This window comes from Schistocerca piceifrons, unplaced genomic scaffold, assembly GCF_021461385.2.
Source record: "Schistocerca piceifrons isolate TAMUIC-IGC-003096 unplaced genomic scaffold, iqSchPice1.1 HiC_scaffold_1764, whole genome shotgun sequence".
Taxonomy (NCBI): domain Eukaryota; kingdom Metazoa; phylum Arthropoda; class Insecta; order Orthoptera; family Acrididae; genus Schistocerca; species Schistocerca piceifrons.
In genome coordinates this window covers 25,107-45,369 of record NW_025727639.1, presented here as the reverse complement: position 1 = coordinate 45,369, position 20,263 = coordinate 25,107, and the positions used below count along the sequence as shown (strand labels likewise).

The following is a 20,263-nucleotide window of genomic DNA, read 5'->3' as shown; positions in this document are numbered from 1 at the left end:
GTTAGCACTCTGCATCTCCAGACAAGAGTCGTTTTCATACCACAAGTGTCCCTTTTGACGTGTTTGCGGCTGTGGCGCGGAAGTAACCTCACGAGGGAACGTCGTATTTACAACCAACACTCTCTGTTTGTAGCTCACACTACCGAAGAAACAGTTTGGTTGCCGTAGGTGCGCTTGTGTTTGATACAAATTTTTGGTTTCACTTAGGAGAACACGGCCAGAATCGTGCTGTTGCACTTTACAAAGGATCTCAATGATACACAGGGTGCTCCAGAGAAGCGACAAAATCTGTGTCAGGAGTGGGATTCGAACCCACGCCCTCATTCGAGGACCAGAAGGCTCTAGCTGCTACTGCAGCCAAGGTTTTTCCTTGAGTCTGGCGCCTTAGACCGCTCGGCCATCCTGACACTTGATTTGATGATCCTCGTTTGTTCTATTAGAGAACTTACAGTTGATGTAATTGTCGCATCCACGTTGCCACAGTACACCGGCATGAGTTCTGCACCCGTTACACGTTCGCCAGGTGCAGCCGCACAAATATAGCGCAGAATGTACCACCAAAAGATTTTCTCAAATCCGTATAATCACGGCACTCAATACATTTTGTTCGAAACTAAGTCGTCTGTTACAGACATCAGAGATTAGACAGAATGCAGAGGTCTATCTGTCGAATAATATCTCAAGTTTTGGTCACGTTGTAATCTCCATAAAGTAATATTTTGAGTATATGAATTTATTTCGAGCTCTCTGTAATTCATCAGCGACTGTTACTGTACAGAGGATGTACTGGTCAGCCTGCACTGTTTCCTCACACTGTCGTTAGCACTCTGCATCTCCAGACAAGAGTCGTTTTCATACCACAAGTGTCCCTTTTGACGTGTTTGCGGCTGTGGCGCGGAAGTAACCTCACGAGGGAACGTCGTATTTACAACCAACACTCTCTGTTTGTAGCTCACACTACCGAAGAAACAGTTTGGTTGCCGTAGGTGCGCTTGTGTTTGATACAAATTTTTGGTTTCACTTAGGAGAACACGGCCAGAATCGTGCTGTTGCACTTTACAAAGGATCTCAATGATACACAGGGTGCTCCAGAGAAGCGACAAAATCTGTGTCAGGAGTGGGATTCGAACCCACGCCCTCATTCGAGGACCAGAAGGCTCTAGCTGCTACTGCAGCCAAGGTTTTTCCTTGAGTCTGGCGCCTTAGACCGCTCGGCCATCCTGACACTTGATTTGATGATCCTCGTTTGTTCTATTAGAGAACTTACAGTTGATGTAATTGTCGCATCCACGTTGCCACAGTACACCGGCATGAGTTCTGCACCCGTTACACGTTCGCCAGGTGCAGCCGCACAAATATAGCGCAGAATGTACCACCAAAAGATTTTCTCAAATCCGTATAATCACGGCACTCAATACATTTTGTTCGAAACTAAGTCGTCTGTTACAGACATCAGAGATTAGACAGAATGCAGAGGTCTATCTGTCGAATAATATCTCAAGTTTTGGTCACGTTGTAATCTCCATAAAGTAATATTTTGAGTATATGAATTTATTTCGAGCTCTCTGTAATTCATCAGCGACTGTTATTGTACAGAGGATGTACTGGTCAGCCTGCACTGTTTCCTCACACTGTCGTTAGCACTCTGCATCTCCAGACAAGAGTCGTTTTCATACCACAAGTGTCCCTTTTGACGTGTTTGCGGCTGTGGCGCGGAAGTAACCTCACGAGGGAACGTCGTATTTACAACCAACACTCTCTGTTTGTAGCTCACACTACCGAAGAAACAGTTTGGTTGCCGTAGGTGCGCTTGTGTTTGATACAAATTTTTGGTTTCACTTAGGAGAACACGGCCAGAATCGTGCTGTTGCACTTTACAAAGGATCTCAATGATACACAGGGTGCTCCAGAGAAGCGACAAAATCTGTGTCAGGAGTGGGATTCGAACCCACGCCCTCATTCGAGGACCAGAAGGCTCTAGCTGCTACTGCAGCCAAGGTTTTTCCTTGAGTCTGGCGCCTTAGACCGCTCGGCCATCCTGACACTTGATTTGATGATCCTCGTTTGTTCTATTAGAGAACTTACAGTTGATGTAATTGTCGCATCCACGTTGCCACAGTACACCGGCATGAGTTCTGCACCCGTTACACGTTCGCCAGGTGCAGCCGCACAAATATAGCGCAGAATGTACCACCAAAAGATTTTCTCAAATCCGTATAATCACGGCACTCAATACATTTTGTTCGAAACTAAGTCGTCTGTTACAGACATCAGAGATTAGACAGAATGCAGAGGTCTATCTGTCGAATAATATCTCAAGTTTTGGTCACGTTGTAATCTCCATAAAGTAATATTTTGAGTATATGAATTTATTTCGAGCTCTCTGTAATTCATCAGCGACTGTTATTGTACAGAGGATGTACTGGTCAGCCTGCACTGTTTCCTCACACTGTCGTTAGCACTCTGCATCTCCAGACAAGAGTCGTTTTCATACCACAAGTGTCCCTTTTGACGTGTTTGCGGCTGTGGCGCGGAAGTAACCTCACGAGGGAACGTCGTATTTACAACCAACACTCTCTGTTTGTAGCTCACACTACCGAAGAAACAGTTTGGTTGCCGTAGGTGCGCTTGTGTTTGATACAAATTTTTGGTTTCACTTAGGAGAACACGGCCAGAATCGTGCTGTTGCACTTTACAAAGGATCTCAATGATACACAGGGTGCTCCAGAGAAGCGACAAAATCTGTGTCAGGAGTGGGATTCGAACCCACGCCCTCATTCGAGGACCAGAAGGCTCTAGCTGCTACTGCAGCCAAGGTTTTTCCTTGAGTCTGGCGCCTTAGACCGCTCGGCCATCCTGACACTTGATTTGATGATCCTCGTTTGTTCTATTAGAGAACTTACAGTTGATGTAATTGTCGCATCCACGTTGCCACAGTACACCGGCATGAGTTCTGCACCCGTTACACGTTCGCCAGGTGCAGCCGCACAAATATAGCGCAGAATGTACCACCAAAAGATTTTCTCAAATCCGTATAATCACGGCACTCAATACATTTTGTTCGAAACTAAGTCGTCTGTTACAGACATCAGAGATTAGACAGAATGCAGAGGTCTATCTGTCGAATAATATCTCAAGTTTTGGTCACGTTGTAATCTCCATAAAGTAATATTTTGAGTATATGAATTTATTTCGAGCTCTCTGTAATTCATCAGCGACTGTTATTGTACAGAGGATGTACTGGTCAGCCTGCACTGTTTCCTCACACTGTCGTTAGCACTCTGCATCTCCAGACAAGAGTCGTTTTCATACCACAAGTGTCCCTTTTGACGTGTTTGCGGCTGTGGCGCGGAAGTAACCTCACGAGGGAACGTCGTATTTACAACCAACACTCTCTGTTTGTAGCTCACACTACCGAAGAAACAGTTTGGTTGCCGTAGGTGCGCTTGTGTTTGATACAAATTTTTGGTTTCACTTAGGAGAACACGGCCAGAATCGTGCTGTTGCACTTTACAAAGGATCTCAATGATACACAGGGTGCTCCAGAGAAGCGACAAAATCTGTGTCAGGAGTGGGATTCGAACCCACGCCCTCATTCGAGGACCAGAAGGCTCTAGCTGCTACTGCAGCCAAGGTTTTTCCTTGAGTCTGGCGCCTTAGACCGCTCGGCCATCCTGACACTTGATTTGATGATCCTCGTTTGTTCTATTAGAGAACTTACAGTTGATGTAATTGTCGCATCCACGTTGCCACAGTACACCGGCATGAGTTCTGCACCCGTTACACGTTCGCCAGGTGCAGCCGCACAAATATAGCGCAGAATGTACCACCAAAAGATTTTCTCAAATCCGTATAATCACGGCACTCAATACATTTTGTTCGAAACTAAGTCGTCTGTTACAGACATCAGAGATTAGACAGAATGCAGAGGTCTATCTGTCGAATAATATCTCAAGTTTTGGTCACGTTGTAATCTCCATAAAGTAATATTTTGAGTATATGAATTTATTTCGAGCTCTCTGTAATTCATCAGCGACTGTTATTGTACAGAGGATGTACTGGTCAGCCTGCACTGTTTCCTCACACTGTCGTTAGCACTCTGCATCTCCAGACAAGAGTCGTTTTCATACCACAAGTGTCCCTTTTGACGTGTTTGCGGCTGTGGCGCGGAAGTAACCTCACGAGGGAACGTCGTATTTACAACCAACACTCTCTGTTTGTAGCTCACACTACCGAAGAAACAGTTTGGTTGCCGTAGGTGCGCTTGTGTTTGATACAAATTTTTGGTTTCACTTAGGAGAACACGGCCAGAATCGTGCTGTTGCACTTTACAAAGGATCTCAATGATACACAGGGTGCTCCAGAGAAGCGACAAAATCTGTGTCAGGAGTGGGATTCGAACCCACGCCCTCATTCGAGGACCAGAAGGCTCTAGCTGCTACTGCAGCCAAGGTTTTTCCTTGAGTCTGGCGCCTTAGACCGCTCGGCCATCCTGACACTTGATTTGATGATCCTCGTTTGTTCTATTAGAGAACTTACAGTTGATGTAATTGTCGCATCCACGTTGCCACAGTACACCGGCATGAGTTCTGCACCCGTTACACGTTCGCCAGGTGCAGCCGCACAAATATAGCGCAGAATGTACCACCAAAAGATTTTCTCAAATCCGTATAATCACGGCACTCAATACATTTTGTTCGAAACTAAGTCGTCTGTTACAGACATCAGAGATTAGACAGAATGCAGAGGTCTATCTGTCGAATAATATCTCAAGTTTTGGTCACGTTGTAATCTCCATAAAGTAATATTTTGAGTATATGAATTTATTTCGAGCTCTCTGTAATTCATCAGCGACTGTTATTGTACAGAGGATGTACTGGTCAGCCTGCACTGTTTCCTCACACTGTCGTTAGCACTCTGCATCTCCAGACAAGAGTCGTTTTCATACCACAAGTGTCCCTTTTGACGTGTTTGCGGCTGTGGCGCGGAAGTAACCTCACGAGGGAACGTCGTATTTACAACCAACACTCTCTGTTTGTAGCTCACACTACCGAAGAAACAGTTTGGTTGCCGTAGGTGCGCTTGTGTTTGATACAAATTTTTGGTTTCACTTAGGAGAACACGGCCAGAATCGTGCTGTTGCACTTTACAAAGGATCTCAATGATACACAGGGTGCTCCAGAGAAGCGACAAAATCTGTGTCAGGAGTGGGATTCGAACCCACGCCCTCATTCGAGGACCAGAAGGCTCTAGCTGCTACTGCAGCCAAGGTTTTTCCTTGAGTCTGGCGCCTTAGACCGCTCGGCCATCCTGACACTTGATTTGATGATCCTCGTTTGTTCTATTAGAGAACTTACAGTTGATGTAATTGTCGCATCCACGTTGCCACAGTACACCGGCATGAGTTCTGCACCCGTTACACGTTCGCCAGGTGCAGCCGCACAAATATAGCGCAGAATGTACCACCAAAAGATTTTCTCAAATCCGTATAATCACGGCACTCAATACATTTTGTTCGAAACTAAGTCGTCTGTTACAGACATCAGAGATTAGACAGAATGCAGAGGTCTATCTGTCGAATAATATCTCAAGTTTTGGTCACGTTGTAATCTCCATAAAGTAATATTTTGAGTATATGAATTTATTTCGAGCTCTCTGTAATTCATCAGCGACTGTTATTGTACAGAGGATGTACTGGTCAGCCTGCACTGTTTCCTCACACTGTCGTTAGCACTCTGCATCTCCAGACAAGAGTCGTTTTCATACCACAAGTGTCCCTTTTGACGTGTTTGCGGCTGTGGCGCGGAAGTAACCTCACGAGGGAACGTCGTATTTACAACCAACACTCTCTGTTTGTAGCTCACACTACCGAAGAAACAGTTTGGTTGCCGTAGGTGCGCTTGTGTTTGATACAAATTTTTGGTTTCACTTAGGAGAACACGGCCAGAATCGTGCTGTTGCACTTTACAAAGGATCTCAATGATACACAGGGTGCTCCAGAGAAGCGACAAAATCTGTGTCAGGAGTGGGATTCGAACCCACGCCCTCATTCGAGGACCAGAAGGCTCTAGCTGCTACTGCAGCCAAGGTTTTTCCTTGAGTCTGGCGCCTTAGACCGCTCGGCCATCCTGACACTTGATTTGATGATCCTCGTTTGTTCTATTAGAGAACTTACAGTTGATGTAATTGTCGCATCCACGTTGCCACAGTACACCGGCATGAGTTCTGCACCCGTTACACGTTCGCCAGGTGCAGCCGCACAAATATAGCGCAGAATGTACCACCAAAAGATTTTCTCAAATCCGTATAATCACGGCACTCAATACATTTTGTTCGAAACTAAGTCGTCTGTTACAGACATCAGAGATTAGACAGAATGCAGAGGTCTATCTGTCGAATAATATCTCAAGTTTTGGTCACGTTGTAATCTCCATAAAGTAATATTTTGAGTATATGAATTTATTTCGAGCTCTCTGTAATTCATCAGCGACTGTTATTGTACAGAGGATGTACTGGTCAGCCTGCACTGTTTCCTCACACTGTCGTTAGCACTCTGCATCTCCAGACAAGAGTCGTTTTCATACCACAAGTGTCCCTTTTGACGTGTTTGCGGCTGTGGCGCGGAAGTAACCTCACGAGGGAACGTCGTATTTACAACCAACACTCTCTGTTTGTAGCTCACACTACCGAAGAAACAGTTTGGTTGCCGTAGGTGCGCTTGTGTTTGATACAAATTTTTGGTTTCACTTAGGAGAACACGGCCAGAATCGTGCTGTTGCACTTTACAAAGGATCTCAATGATACACAGGGTGCTCCAGAGAAGCGACAAAATCTGTGTCAGGAGTGGGATTCGAACCCACGCCCTCATTCGAGGACCAGAAGGCTCTAGCTGCTACTGCAGCCAAGGTTTTTCCTTGAGTCTGGCGCCTTAGACCGCTCGGCCATCCTGACACTTGATTTGATGATCCTCGTTTGTTCTATTAGAGAACTTACAGTTGATGTAATTGTCGCATCCACGTTGCCACAGTACACCGGCATGAGTTCTGCACCCGTTACACGTTCGCCAGGTGCAGCCGCACAAATATAGCGCAGAATGTACCACCAAAAGATTTTCTCAAATCCGTATAATCACGGCACTCAATACATTTTGTTCGAAACTAAGTCGTCTGTTACAGACATCAGAGATTAGACAGAATGCAGAGGTCTATCTGTCGAATAATATCTCAAGTTTTGGTCACGTTGTAATCTCCATAAAGTAATATTTTGAGTATATGAATTTATTTCGAGCTCTCTGTAATTCATCAGCGACTGTTATTGTACAGAGGATGTACTGGTCAGCCTGCACTGTTTCCTCACACTGTCGTTAGCACTCTGCATCTCCAGACAAGAGTCGTTTTCATACCACAAGTGTCCCTTTTGACGTGTTTGCGGCTGTGGCGCGGAAGTAACCTCACGAGGGAACGTCGTATTTACAACCAACACTCTCTGTTTGTAGCTCACACTACCGAAGAAACAGTTTGGTTGCCGTAGGTGCGCTTGTGTTTGATACAAATTTTTGGTTTCACTTAGGAGAACACGGCCAGAATCGTGCTGTTGCACTTTACAAAGGATCTCAATGATACACAGGGTGCTCCAGAGAAGCGACAAAATCTGTGTCAGGAGTGGGATTCGAACCCACGCCCTCATTCGAGGACCAGAAGGCTCTAGCTGCTACTGCAGCCAAGGTTTTTCCTTGAGTCTGGCGCCTTAGACCGCTCGGCCATCCTGACACTTGATTTGATGATCCTCGTTTGTTCTATTAGAGAACTTACAGTTGATGTAATTGTCGCATCCACGTTGCCACAGTACACCGGCATGAGTTCTGCACCCGTTACACGTTCGCCAGGTGCAGCCGCACAAATATAGCGCAGAATGTACCACCAAAAGATTTTCTCAAATCCGTATAATCACGGCACTCAATACATTTTGTTCGAAACTAAGTCGTCTGTTACAGACATCAGAGATTAGACAGAATGCAGAGGTCTATCTGTCGAATAATATCTCAAGTTTTGGTCACGTTGTAATCTCCATAAAGTAATATTTTGAGTATATGAATTTATTTCGAGCTCTCTGTAATTCATCAGCGACTGTTATTGTACAGAGGATGTACTGGTCAGCCTGCACTGTTTCCTCACACTGTCGTTAGCACTCTGCATCTCCAGACAAGAGTCGTTTTCATACCACAAGTGTCCCTTTTGACGTGTTTGCGGCTGTGGCGCGGAAGTAACCTCACGAGGGAACGTCGTATTTACAACCAACACTCTCTGTTTGTAGCTCACACTACCGAAGAAACAGTTTGGTTGCCGTAGGTGCGCTTGTGTTTGATACAAATTTTTGGTTTCACTTAGGAGAACACGGCCAGAATCGTGCTGTTGCACTTTACAAAGGATCTCAATGATACACAGGGTGCTCCAGAGAAGCGACAAAATCTGTGTCAGGAGTGGGATTCGAACCCACGCCCTCATTCGAGGACCAGAAGGCTCTAGCTGCTACTGCAGCCAAGGTTTTTCCTTGAGTCTGGCGCCTTAGACCGCTCGGCCATCCTGACACTTGATTTGATGATCCTCGTTTGTTCTATTAGAGAACTTACAGTTGATGTAATTGTCGCATCCACGTTGCCACAGTACACCGGCATGAGTTCTGCACCCGTTACACGTTCGCCAGGTGCAGCCGCACAAATATAGCGCAGAATGTACCACCAAAAGATTTTCTCAAATCCGTATAATCACGGCACTCAATACATTTTGTTCGAAACTAAGTCGTCTGTTACAGACATCAGAGATTAGACAGAATGCAGAGGTCTATCTGTCGAATAATATCTCAAGTTTTGGTCACGTTGTAATCTCCATAAAGTAATATTTTGAGTATATGAATTTATTTCGAGCTCTCTGTAATTCATCAGCGACTGTTATTGTACAGAGGATGTACTGGTCAGCCTGCACTGTTTCCTCACACTGTCGTTAGCACTCTGCATCTCCAGACAAGAGTCGTTTTCATACCACAAGTGTCCCTTTTGACGTGTTTGCGGCTGTGGCGCGGAAGTAACCTCACGAGGGAACGTCGTATTTACAACCAACACTCTCTGTTTGTAGCTCACACTACCGAAGAAACAGTTTGGTTGCCGTAGGTGCGCTTGTGTTTGATACAAATTTTTGGTTTCACTTAGGAGAACACGGCCAGAATCGTGCTGTTGCACTTTACAAAGGATCTCAATGATACACAGGGTGCTCCAGAGAAGCGACAAAATCTGTGTCAGGAGTGGGATTCGAACCCACGCCCTCATTCGAGGACCAGAAGGCTCTAGCTGCTACTGCAGCCAAGGTTTTTCCTTGAGTCTGGCGCCTTAGACCGCTCGGCCATCCTGACACTTGATTTGATGATCCTCGTTTGTTCTATTAGAGAACTTACAGTTGATGTAATTGTCGCATCCACGTTGCCACAGTACACCGGCATGAGTTCTGCACCCGTTACACGTTCGCCAGGTGCAGCCGCACAAATATAGCGCAGAATGTACCACCAAAAGATTTTCTCAAATCCGTATAATCACGGCACTCAATACATTTTGTTCGAAACTAAGTCGTCTGTTACAGACATCAGAGATTAGACAGAATGCAGAGGTCTATCTGTCGAATAATATCTCAAGTTTTGGTCACGTTGTAATCTCCATAAAGTAATATTTTGAGTATATGAATTTATTTCGAGCTCTCTGTAATTCATCAGCGACTGTTATTGTACAGAGGATGTACTGGTCAGCCTGCACTGTTTCCTCACACTGTCGTTAGCACTCTGCATCTCCAGACAAGAGTCGTTTTCATACCACAAGTGTCCCTTTTGACGTGTTTGCGGCTGTGGCGCGGAAGTAACCTCACGAGGGAACGTCGTATTTACAACCAACACTCTCTGTTTGTAGCTCACACTACCGAAGAAACAGTTTGGTTGCCGTAGGTGCGCTTGTGTTTGATACAAATTTTTGGTTTCACTTAGGAGAACACGGCCAGAATCGTGCTGTTGCACTTTACAAAGGATCTCAATGATACACAGGGTGCTCCAGAGAAGCGACAAAATCTGTGTCAGGAGTGGGATTCGAACCCACGCCCTCATTCGAGGACCAGAAGGCTCTAGCTGCTACTGCAGCCAAGGTTTTTCCTTGAGTCTGGCGCCTTAGACCGCTCGGCCATCCTGACACTTGATTTGATGATCCTCGTTTGTTCTATTAGAGAACTTACAGTTGATGTAATTGTCGCATCCACGTTGCCACAGTACACCGGCATGAGTTCTGCACCCGTTACACGTTCGCCAGGTGCAGCCGCACAAATATAGCGCAGAATGTACCACCAAAAGATTTTCTCAAATCCGTATAATCACGGCACTCAATACATTTTGTTCGAAACTAAGTCGTCTGTTACAGACATCAGAGATTAGACAGAATGCAGAGGTCTATCTGTCGAATAATATCTCAAGTTTTGGTCACGTTGTAATCTCCATAAAGTAATATTTTGAGTATATGAATTTATTTCGAGCTCTCTGTAATTCATCAGCGACTGTTATTGTACAGAGGATGTACTGGTCAGCCTGCACTGTTTCCTCACACTGTCGTTAGCACTCTGCATCTCCAGACAAGAGTCGTTTTCATACCACAAGTGTCCCTTTTGACGTGTTTGCGGCTGTGGCGCGGAAGTAACCTCACGAGGGAACGTCGTATTTACAACCAACACTCTCTGTTTGTAGCTCACACTACCGAAGAAACAGTTTGGTTGCCGTAGGTGCGCTTGTGTTTGATACAAATTTTTGGTTTCACTTAGGAGAACACGGCCAGAATCGTGCTGTTGCACTTTACAAAGGATCTCAATGATACACAGGGTGCTCCAGAGAAGCGACAAAATCTGTGTCAGGAGTGGGATTCGAACCCACGCCCTCATTCGAGGACCAGAAGGCTCTAGCTGCTACTGCAGCCAAGGTTTTTCCTTGAGTCTGGCGCCTTAGACCGCTCGGCCATCCTGACACTTGATTTGATGATCCTCGTTTGTTCTATTAGAGAACTTACAGTTGATGTAATTGTCGCATCCACGTTGCCACAGTACACCGGCATGAGTTCTGCACCCGTTACACGTTCGCCAGGTGCAGCCGCACAAATATAGCGCAGAATGTACCACCAAAAGATTTTCTCAAATCCGTATAATCACGGCACTCAATACATTTTGTTCGAAACTAAGTCGTCTGTTACAGACATCAGAGATTAGACAGAATGCAGAGGTCTATCTGTCGAATAATATCTCAAGTTTTGGTCACGTTGTAATCTCCATAAAGTAATATTTTGAGTATATGAATTTATTTCGAGCTCTCTGTAATTCATCAGCGACTGTTATTGTACAGAGGATGTACTGGTCAGCCTGCACTGTTTCCTCACACTGTCGTTAGCACTCTGCATCTCCAGACAAGAGTCGTTTTCATACCACAAGTGTCCCTTTTGACGTGTTTGCGGCTGTGGCGCGGAAGTAACCTCACGAGGGAACGTCGTATTTACAACCAACACTCTCTGTTTGTAGCTCACACTACCGAAGAAACAGTTTGGTTGCCGTAGGTGCGCTTGTGTTTGATACAAATTTTTGGTTTCACTTAGGAGAACACGGCCAGAATCGTGCTGTTGCACTTTACAAAGGATCTCAATGATACACAGGGTGCTCCAGAGAAGCGACAAAATCTGTGTCAGGAGTGGGATTCGAACCCACGCCCTCATTCGAGGACCAGAAGGCTCTAGCTGCTACTGCAGCCAAGGTTTTTCCTTGAGTCTGGCGCCTTAGACCGCTCGGCCATCCTGACACTTGATTTGATGATCCTCGTTTGTTCTATTAGAGAACTTACAGTTGATGTAATTGTCGCATCCACGTTGCCACAGTACACCGGCATGAGTTCTGCACCCGTTACACGTTCGCCAGGTGCAGCCGCACAAATATAGCGCAGAATGTACCACCAAAAGATTTTCTCAAATCCGTATAATCACGGCACTCAATACATTTTGTTCGAAACTAAGTCGTCTGTTACAGACATCAGAGATTAGACAGAATGCAGAGGTCTATCTGTCGAATAATATCTCAAGTTTTGGTCACGTTGTAATCTCCATAAAGTAATATTTTGAGTATATGAATTTATTTCGAGCTCTCTGTAATTCATCAGCGACTGTTATTGTACAGAGGATGTACTGGTCAGCCTGCACTGTTTCCTCACACTGTCGTTAGCACTCTGCATCTCCAGACAAGAGTCGTTTTCATACCACAAGTGTCCCTTTTGACGTGTTTGCGGCTGTGGCGCGGAAGTAACCTCACGAGGGAACGTCGTATTTACAACCAACACTCTCTGTTTGTAGCTCACACTACCGAAGAAACAGTTTGGTTGCCGTAGGTGCGCTTGTGTTTGATACAAATTTTTGGTTTCACTTAGGAGAACACGGCCAGAATCGTGCTGTTGCACTTTACAAAGGATCTCAATGATACACAGGGTGCTCCAGAGAAGCGACAAAATCTGTGTCAGGAGTGGGATTCGAACCCACGCCCTCATTCGAGGACCAGAAGGCTCTAGCTGCTACTGCAGCCAAGGTTTTTCCTTGAGTCTGGCGCCTTAGACCGCTCGGCCATCCTGACACTTGATTTGATGATCCTCGTTTGTTCTATTAGAGAACTTACAGTTGATGTAATTGTCGCATCCACGTTGCCACAGTACACCGGCATGAGTTCTGCACCCGTTACACGTTCGCCAGGTGCAGCCGCACAAATATAGCGCAGAATGTACCACCAAAAGATTTTCTCAAATCCGTATAATCACGGCACTCAATACATTTTGTTCGAAACTAAGTCGTCTGTTACAGACATCAGAGATTAGACAGAATGCAGAGGTCTATCTGTCGAATAATATCTCAAGTTTTGGTCACGTTGTAATCTCCATAAAGTAATATTTTGAGTATATGAATTTATTTCGAGCTCTCTGTAATTCATCAGCGACTGTTATTGTACAGAGGATGTACTGGTCAGCCTGCACTGTTTCCTCACACTGTCGTTAGCACTCTGCATCTCCAGACAAGAGTCGTTTTCATACCACAAGTGTCCCTTTTGACGTGTTTGCGGCTGTGGCGCGGAAGTAACCTCACGAGGGAACGTCGTATTTACAACCAACACTCTCTGTTTGTAGCTCACACTACCGAAGAAACAGTTTGGTTGCCGTAGGTGCGCTTGTGTTTGATACAAATTTTTGGTTTCACTTAGGAGAACACGGCCAGAATCGTGCTGTTGCACTTTACAAAGGATCTCAATGATACACAGGGTGCTCCAGAGAAGCGACAAAATCTGTGTCAGGAGTGGGATTCGAACCCACGCCCTCATTCGAGGACCAGAAGGCTCTAGCTGCTACTGCAGCCAAGGTTTTTCCTTGAGTCTGGCGCCTTAGACCGCTCGGCCATCCTGACACTTGATTTGATGATCCTCGTTTGTTCTATTAGAGAACTTACAGTTGATGTAATTGTCGCATCCACGTTGCCACAGTACACCGGCATGAGTTCTGCACCCGTTACACGTTCGCCAGGTGCAGCCGCACAAATATAGCGCAGAATGTACCACCAAAAGATTTTCTCAAATCCGTATAATCACGGCACTCAATACATTTTGTTCGAAACTAAGTCGTCTGTTACAGACATCAGAGATTAGACAGAATGCAGAGGTCTATCTGTCGAATAATATCTCAAGTTTTGGTCACGTTGTAATCTCCATAAAGTAATATTTTGAGTATATGAATTTATTTCCAGCTCTCTGTAATTCATCAGCGACTGTTATTGTACAGAGGATGTACTGGTCAGCCTGCACTGTTTCCTCACACTGTCGTTAGCACTCTGCATCTCCAGACAAGAGTCGTTTTCATACCACAAGTGTCCCTTTTGACGTGTTTGCGGCTGTGGCGCGGAAGTAACCTCACGAGGGAACGTCGTATTTACAACCAACACTCTCTGTTTGTAGCTCACACTACCGAAGAAACAGTTTGGTTGCCGTAGGTGCGCTTGTGTTTGATACAAATTTTTGGTTTCACTTAGGAGAACACGGCCAGAATCGTGCTGTTGCACTTTACAAAGGATCTCAATGATACACAGGGTGCTCCAGAGAAGCGACAAAATCTGTGTCAGGAGTGGGATTCGAACCCACGCCCTCATTCGAGGACCAGAAGGCTCTAGCTGCTACTGCAGCCAAGGTTTTTCCTTGAGTCTGGCGCCTTAGACCGCTCGGCCATCCTGACACTTGATTTGATGATCCTCGTTTGTTCTATTAGAGAACTTACAGTTGATGTAATTGTCGCATCCACGTTGCCACAGTACACCGGCATGAGTTCTGCACCCGTTACACGTTCGCCAGGTGCAGCCGCACAAATATAGCGCAGAATGTACCACCAAAAGATTTTCTCAAATCCGTATAATCACGGCACTCAATACATTTTGTTCGAAACTAAGTCGTCTGTTACAGACATCAGAGATTAGACAGAATGCAGAGGTCTATCTGTCGAATAATATCTCAAGTTTTGGTCACGTTGTAATCTCCATAAAGTAATATTTTGAGTATATGAATTTATTTCGAGCTCTCTGTAATTCATCAGCGACTGTTATTGTACAGAGGATGTACTGGTCAGCCTGCACTGTTTCCTCACACTGTCGTTAGCACTCTGCATCTCCAGACAAGAGTCGTTTTCATACCACAAGTGTCCCTTTTGACGTGTTTGCGGCTGTGGCGCGGAAGTAACCTCACGAGGGAACGTCGTATTTACAACCAACACTCTCTGTTTGTAGCTCACACTACCGAAGAAACAGTTTGGTTGCCGTAGGTGCGCTTGTGTTTGATACAAATTTTTGGTTTCACTTAGGAGAACACGGCCAGAATCGTGCTGTTGCACTTTACAAAGGATCTCAATGATACACAGGGTGCTCCAGAGAAGCGACAAAATCTGTGTCAGGAGTGGGATTCGAACCCACGCCCTCATTCGAGGACCAGAAGGCTCTAGCTGCTACTGCAGCCAAGGTTTTTCCTTGAGTCTGGCGCCTTAGACCGCTTTTTTTTTTTTTTTTTCTTCTTTTTTATTCCGTTTTTTGCCAGAGACCGCTTGGTTTGTTTTTGCGTCTTTTTGGAAGCCATCAGTAGGCCCATGACGGGGACAAAGAGGGCAGGGGTCAAAGAACTCGAGGCCTGGCCACGATGCCCCCGCCATTACTCCCACCGAATGGCTCCTTCAGTACATTTTACATGTTATAGAAAAGCGGTTGTAGTCGTGTGTGGTCTTTGCCTGCTCTTTTTATTATGGTGCGGAGCACTGTTTGTACGACGTCTGGGTGGAGATCTCATTGGAAGGCTGTCATTCGAGTGATCATTCAACAATCATTCGCGTAGGAAACATGTTATTTTACCTCAATATACCTCCAGCATTTATGAGACACATATTGGGGGGACCGACATAACAGAAATGGATAAAAGAAGAGGCATTGCCTTCAGCTTGAACGTAGATCTCATACTTCATTCCTTCAGTACCCCGAAAATAGTAACTTTATTGTTAGACTGTGCTTTTTAACCAACACCTATTCTTTCAAATAAAATGATCAACATGTTTCCATACATTTTCCTGTGGTCTGCATAGTGCTTAACTTTACTGTACTCCATTTTCATAAAAAGCTTGAATTCCGTTTCATCGTCACCACCTATTTTATTGAGAATGTAGTGGACAAACTGTCCCATTAACCAATGTATTGCATTATTTTTGGTTTTGGGGTAATACTTAATTTCAGGTCTGAGAAGCATCATAGGAGTAATAGAATTGGGTGACGTTCGTTGCAGTAGTGCAAGACTTTTCCTGAGCCAAATCCAGTTGTTGAAATTTCCACCACACGTGAATCTATGAATCACGGTGTCAACCAGTTTACATGTCCGACATAAGGGGGTTTCAGCTTTCCCAATTTTATAAAGCCGTTCGTTGGTGCTGACAATATCATTGACGGCTTTGTACCATGCCGTTACCACATGTGAATTGAGTCCGTTAAAACTAATATTCTCCCAAATTGCATCCCAGTTGTAATTCAGATATTTCGTGGCAATTTTATTTTTGCCTTCGTATTGTTGTCTTTCTCTCATGATATCTCGGGCTGCAATGTGCAGTGAAGTTCTGAGTTTCTCGTTAACATAGCTCAATTCTGTGTACAAGATTCTAACGTATCGCAGTCGGGGATTAATCTTTTGTACGTCTGCCGGTGGCTGAAGGCTTTCTGGTTGGACACATTGAAACAATTGTGTAGTAATACTGCCTGGGTTGGCGTGAAATATGCTTAAAGACCGTTTTATGAAAAGCGCAGAAGCTTTATTACGTATGTCCACCAGACCGAGGCCTCCATTTCTAGGATGTAAGGTCGCAGTTTTTAGGTTAACCCTGTAGATTTCCCCCTTCCATAAGAAATTTGCCACTCTCGACATTATTTTCTGAGCTATCAACTTCGGCAAGGGAAAAACTTGTGCCATATAGAATGCCTTTGAGAGAATGCATAAGTTAATGAACTTGACCCTCTGAACCTGGTTCATAAGTCGTTGTGTGTTCTCAATGAGGCCGCCTTGAATCTTTGTGGAAACCTCTTTCCAGTTGAGGGCTGTCATCCTCATGGGACATGCCGTCAGGATTGTCCCCAGGGTTTTGTGGGTGGTAACTGACTTCGCCCAATCGATGTGTATCCGGTCAAAACCCCGCATTCCCAAGATTGTACTTTTATTTTCGTTCTTTGTCGCACCCGATGCGCGGCAGTAAGTTTGAAGAATGGCCCCTAGTCGAAGTACATCATCTTGCCCTCTTATGACGACACCAACATCGTCAGCATAGGCTCGCACTACAGTTTTCCTGCCAGTTATAGTTATCTCCTTTAACCTTTCATGAACACTTCGTAAAAAGGGCTCTAACGACACAACAAACAAAAACATAGATAAGGGACTTCCCTGTGGGATGCCGCGGTTTATTGGAATTTGCCGCGACAGCTGACAGTTGACGGCTAATTTAGCGTGCAGACCAGTAGCAATGTTTTTTAAAACATTAACAGTTTTGTGGACGAATCCCATTTTTGTCAGTACCTCAAACAGGAAACGGTGATTCACCGAGTCGAAGGCCTTATTAAAATCTATAAAGAGTAGAGCACATTTGATATTGGAAACTGATGCTAAGGCGATGATGTCTCTATATTCAGAAATTGTATTAAAAATACTTCTATTTGCTGCACATGACTGATGTTGACTAATTAATTTGTCGGTCAGAGGGGAAAGTCTCTTTTTTAAAATCCTGCATACTATTTTGTAGTCAGAGTTTAAAAGTGAAATAGGGCGGTAATTGTTTAAACTTTTCGTTCCTCTGTTTTTCGGTATAAGTACAATTTTGCTAGCTTTAAAATCTTCAGGTACCGTCTGCTCGTTAAAAATCTCATTGACAATGCATGTAAAAGTGTCACCAATTAAAAACCAGAATTTTAAGTAAAATTCTACAGGCAGTCCGTCGGGTCCAGCAGATTTATTTAACGGGGACTTGGTTATTATCTCACGAACCTCTTCCTTACTGACTTCAGAAAGGATTTCGTCGTTTTCAGAACTCGTCAATTGTGGGGATAAAACACTGAGAACCTCTTGCAGAGACCCCTCGTGAGGTGGGCTGGAAGAATATAACTCGTGGTAGTATTGGTATACTGCATGGAGAATCTCCTTCTGAGACGTGAGTGTAGTCCCATTGGATGTTTTAATTTCACTAATGACAGTTCGTCGCCTATTCTTTGCATGCCGAAGCAGATGATATAAGGATGTTGTTTCATCATCTACCACCGACTTCGCCTTTGACTTCAGTTTTAAGCCTTCCATCTGCTGTCTTTTAAAGGCGAGTAATTTCGCTTTAGTGTGTTTGATGTCGTGTAATCTAATGGTTGACACGTTTGCCTGTGCATAGAGGTCCCGCAACAATCTGTAATAGAATTCCATACTGTTTTTTAACTCCTGCGCTCTTTCTCTGCTGTATCTGATACACACTTTTCTCAGTCTCGGTTTTGCAACCTGAATCCACCAATCTAATACTGTGGGGTGCCTGTCGATCGATCGCAGACATAAGGTCCACGCTTCTGATACTGCGTCTGCCAAATCTTGCTCTTTTAAGAGAGAGACATTTAGATGCCACTGGTTCCTAAAAATCTTAATCGGCTGTGGAGCTAAATTAATGCACGCCTTCATACTGCAGTGGTCACTAAAATATACAGGTACGATTTCGGAATTAAGGAGAGATCGTTCTAAGTTTTGGGAAACATAATTTCTGTCTATTCTACTACGCGAAGTCTGTGTTATATACGTATATTCAACATTCGTGGGATATTTTAGTTCCCATGCGTCCTTAAGTTTTAAGTCGGTTACTAGGCGTTTAAGTTCCAACGAACCGTTAAAGTGTGGTTGTTGATCCTTACGATTTAACACACAGTTAAAATCACCGCCCATTATAAAACTGTTTGGGTTTCGACGTAATAAATATATAATTTCCTCTTTATAAAATGCTGCCCTGTCCTGTCTATTACTATTTCCTGAGGGCGCATATAAGTTAATCAATGTGGTACCTAAAACGTTTATACTAATGGCCCTTCCAGATTCCAAACGCTCTACTTGAGACACGGGAATTCCTTCCCTGAGCAGAACCGCTGTTCCTGTATGTGTTTCACAAGATACGTTAACAATGGCGGTATATCCTGGTATTGCAAGAGACGTCGTTACAACCTCCTGTAGCAACGCGATATCGGTTCCAGAGTCATACAAAAATTCCTTGAGAGCAGCTAGCTTTAATGAGGTTCGAATTTTATTTATATTTATCGTTGTGATAGTGTATGCTTGCATCTGTAACTGGCTATTGGCCACCTAAAACCTTGGTCAAAAACTGTTATACTTTTGGTATGCTGAAATCCGTTTTAGAACTACAGTCGTTTAGAATTCTGCATTATTCCTCGTAACACGGTTGCTAAACGTTAGCTTGTCTTCCATTGTCATCCCGTACCTTAGTACTGAGGGGCTGTTCGACATTGAGTGTATCAGGAGGCTCATCTGGAGCACCTTCTCTGACAATGTCATATCGTATATTTTTCTGCGATTTCACATCTGACTTGTCGGCTTTTTGTTTGGGTTGGGTGCGAGAAACAGTAAGATTCGGTTGTGGTTTTAGCGTACGGCGGTGGACGCCCTGAAAACTCTGACCTGATTTTGTTGTGGCAGCACTCGGCGTGGCCGCTTCAGCAACAGTGTCGCGAGAGATCTGGTTTGTAAACACTGCCTGCTGTTTACATGCTACCTTCGTGTGTTGTGATGCTTGCGACGGTGTTTGCTTATTTTCCGGTTCAGGAGTAAACACTTCCTCTTGTTTACACTCTGGTGCCGGTTGTTGTGCTGTTGCGGTGTCGCGGTGTTGTTGTTCTACCGCTTCCGCGAACTTCCCGTCTGTAAACAGCTGATTATCGCTGTTTACAGCTGGGCAAGTTGTCACTGCCTCGGGGACTTCTACTTTATCGCTGTCGGAGGCGGCCGTTTCATTTTCTGGCAACGAGCGGGACGTATCAGAAACTGTGATTAAATCCACTTGCATTTCGCCTTGGGGCACAGGCAGAGTTTCATCGCTAGCTTTCTGTTTACGTACAGCAGGAGATTGTCGGGAGGTTTCATCATCGGATTGATCATCTGTATGTTCAAGTGGTCGTTTCTTGTTTAGTACGTCCAACTCTCGGGCAGAAGAATCACAATTCAAGCGTGGTACCAGGGGTGGAAAATCACTACCATCAACAGCAATATTTCCAGAACTAGGTACAGGATCCGAACCCTCACCCTGTTTGGCTGTATTATCAGTTGCCAAAACTTCGCTCAAGGACATCTTGCGCCGTTGGACTAAATTCGTTTTTAGTACAAAAACACGACGAGGACAGTCCTGCCTTAAATGACCCGATTCATTGCATATATGGCACGTAGGGGTTTGACCAGTATAAATCACGTGGGCTTTATGCCCGTCAACAGTTATATGAGATGGGATATTAGACTTTACTTCCATCTCTACCGAACGAATACCATTGAAGCTCTGAATTTTAAATTGCTTCGACCACCGTTCGTTAACTATATCCTTAACCTCACCATATTGAGACAGGGCAACCTTGATTTTCTCATTATCTATC

At 44.6% G+C, this 20,263-nt stretch overlaps 18 non-coding genes across 18 annotated transcripts; all 18 read right to left on the bottom strand.

Moving 5' to 3' along the window:
* Positions 1-291: 291 nt before the first annotated feature.
* Trnal-caa lies at positions 292-407 on the bottom strand. The gene is made up of 2 exons: positions 370-407; positions 292-337 (listed from the first exon to the last, which is right to left on the bottom strand). It is a non-coding gene; the product is annotated as a tRNA-Leu (tRNA).
* A 702-nt stretch (positions 408-1,109) lies between these two features.
* On the bottom strand, positions 1,110-1,225 carry Trnal-caa. The gene is made up of 2 exons: positions 1,188-1,225; positions 1,110-1,155 (listed from the first exon to the last, which is right to left on the bottom strand). It is a non-coding gene; the product is annotated as a tRNA-Leu (tRNA).
* Positions 1,226-1,927: 702 nt separating this feature from the next.
* Positions 1,928-2,043, bottom strand: Trnal-caa. Its single transcript has 2 exons — positions 2,006-2,043; positions 1,928-1,973 (listed from the first exon to the last, which is right to left on the bottom strand). It is a non-coding gene; the product is annotated as a tRNA-Leu (tRNA).
* Positions 2,044-2,745: 702 nt separating this feature from the next.
* Trnal-caa lies at positions 2,746-2,861 on the bottom strand. Its single transcript has 2 exons — positions 2,824-2,861; positions 2,746-2,791 (listed from the first exon to the last, which is right to left on the bottom strand). It is a non-coding gene; the product is annotated as a tRNA-Leu (tRNA).
* Positions 2,862-3,563: 702 nt separating this feature from the next.
* On the bottom strand, positions 3,564-3,679 carry Trnal-caa. Its single transcript has 2 exons — positions 3,642-3,679; positions 3,564-3,609 (listed from the first exon to the last, which is right to left on the bottom strand). It is a non-coding gene; the product is annotated as a tRNA-Leu (tRNA).
* A 702-nt stretch (positions 3,680-4,381) lies between these two features.
* Positions 4,382-4,497, bottom strand: Trnal-caa. Its single transcript has 2 exons — positions 4,460-4,497; positions 4,382-4,427 (listed from the first exon to the last, which is right to left on the bottom strand). It is a non-coding gene; the product is annotated as a tRNA-Leu (tRNA).
* Positions 4,498-5,199: 702 nt separating this feature from the next.
* On the bottom strand, positions 5,200-5,315 carry Trnal-caa. The gene is made up of 2 exons: positions 5,278-5,315; positions 5,200-5,245 (listed from the first exon to the last, which is right to left on the bottom strand). It is a non-coding gene; the product is annotated as a tRNA-Leu (tRNA).
* A 702-nt stretch (positions 5,316-6,017) lies between these two features.
* Trnal-caa lies at positions 6,018-6,133 on the bottom strand. The gene is made up of 2 exons: positions 6,096-6,133; positions 6,018-6,063 (listed from the first exon to the last, which is right to left on the bottom strand). It is a non-coding gene; the product is annotated as a tRNA-Leu (tRNA).
* A 702-nt stretch (positions 6,134-6,835) lies between these two features.
* Positions 6,836-6,951, bottom strand: Trnal-caa. The gene is made up of 2 exons: positions 6,914-6,951; positions 6,836-6,881 (listed from the first exon to the last, which is right to left on the bottom strand). It is a non-coding gene; the product is annotated as a tRNA-Leu (tRNA).
* Positions 6,952-7,653: 702 nt separating this feature from the next.
* Trnal-caa lies at positions 7,654-7,769 on the bottom strand. The gene is made up of 2 exons: positions 7,732-7,769; positions 7,654-7,699 (listed from the first exon to the last, which is right to left on the bottom strand). It is a non-coding gene; the product is annotated as a tRNA-Leu (tRNA).
* A 702-nt stretch (positions 7,770-8,471) lies between these two features.
* Positions 8,472-8,587, bottom strand: Trnal-caa. The gene is made up of 2 exons: positions 8,550-8,587; positions 8,472-8,517 (listed from the first exon to the last, which is right to left on the bottom strand). It is a non-coding gene; the product is annotated as a tRNA-Leu (tRNA).
* Positions 8,588-9,289: 702 nt separating this feature from the next.
* Positions 9,290-9,405, bottom strand: Trnal-caa. Its single transcript has 2 exons — positions 9,368-9,405; positions 9,290-9,335 (listed from the first exon to the last, which is right to left on the bottom strand). It is a non-coding gene; the product is annotated as a tRNA-Leu (tRNA).
* Positions 9,406-10,107: 702 nt separating this feature from the next.
* Trnal-caa lies at positions 10,108-10,223 on the bottom strand. The gene is made up of 2 exons: positions 10,186-10,223; positions 10,108-10,153 (listed from the first exon to the last, which is right to left on the bottom strand). It is a non-coding gene; the product is annotated as a tRNA-Leu (tRNA).
* A 702-nt stretch (positions 10,224-10,925) lies between these two features.
* On the bottom strand, positions 10,926-11,041 carry Trnal-caa. The gene is made up of 2 exons: positions 11,004-11,041; positions 10,926-10,971 (listed from the first exon to the last, which is right to left on the bottom strand). It is a non-coding gene; the product is annotated as a tRNA-Leu (tRNA).
* A 702-nt stretch (positions 11,042-11,743) lies between these two features.
* Trnal-caa lies at positions 11,744-11,859 on the bottom strand. The gene is made up of 2 exons: positions 11,822-11,859; positions 11,744-11,789 (listed from the first exon to the last, which is right to left on the bottom strand). It is a non-coding gene; the product is annotated as a tRNA-Leu (tRNA).
* Positions 11,860-12,561: 702 nt separating this feature from the next.
* Positions 12,562-12,677, bottom strand: Trnal-caa. The gene is made up of 2 exons: positions 12,640-12,677; positions 12,562-12,607 (listed from the first exon to the last, which is right to left on the bottom strand). It is a non-coding gene; the product is annotated as a tRNA-Leu (tRNA).
* Positions 12,678-13,379: 702 nt separating this feature from the next.
* On the bottom strand, positions 13,380-13,495 carry Trnal-caa. Its single transcript has 2 exons — positions 13,458-13,495; positions 13,380-13,425 (listed from the first exon to the last, which is right to left on the bottom strand). It is a non-coding gene; the product is annotated as a tRNA-Leu (tRNA).
* Positions 13,496-14,197: 702 nt separating this feature from the next.
* Trnal-caa lies at positions 14,198-14,313 on the bottom strand. The gene is made up of 2 exons: positions 14,276-14,313; positions 14,198-14,243 (listed from the first exon to the last, which is right to left on the bottom strand). It is a non-coding gene; the product is annotated as a tRNA-Leu (tRNA).
* Between the last annotated feature and the right edge of the window lie 5,950 nt (positions 14,314-20,263).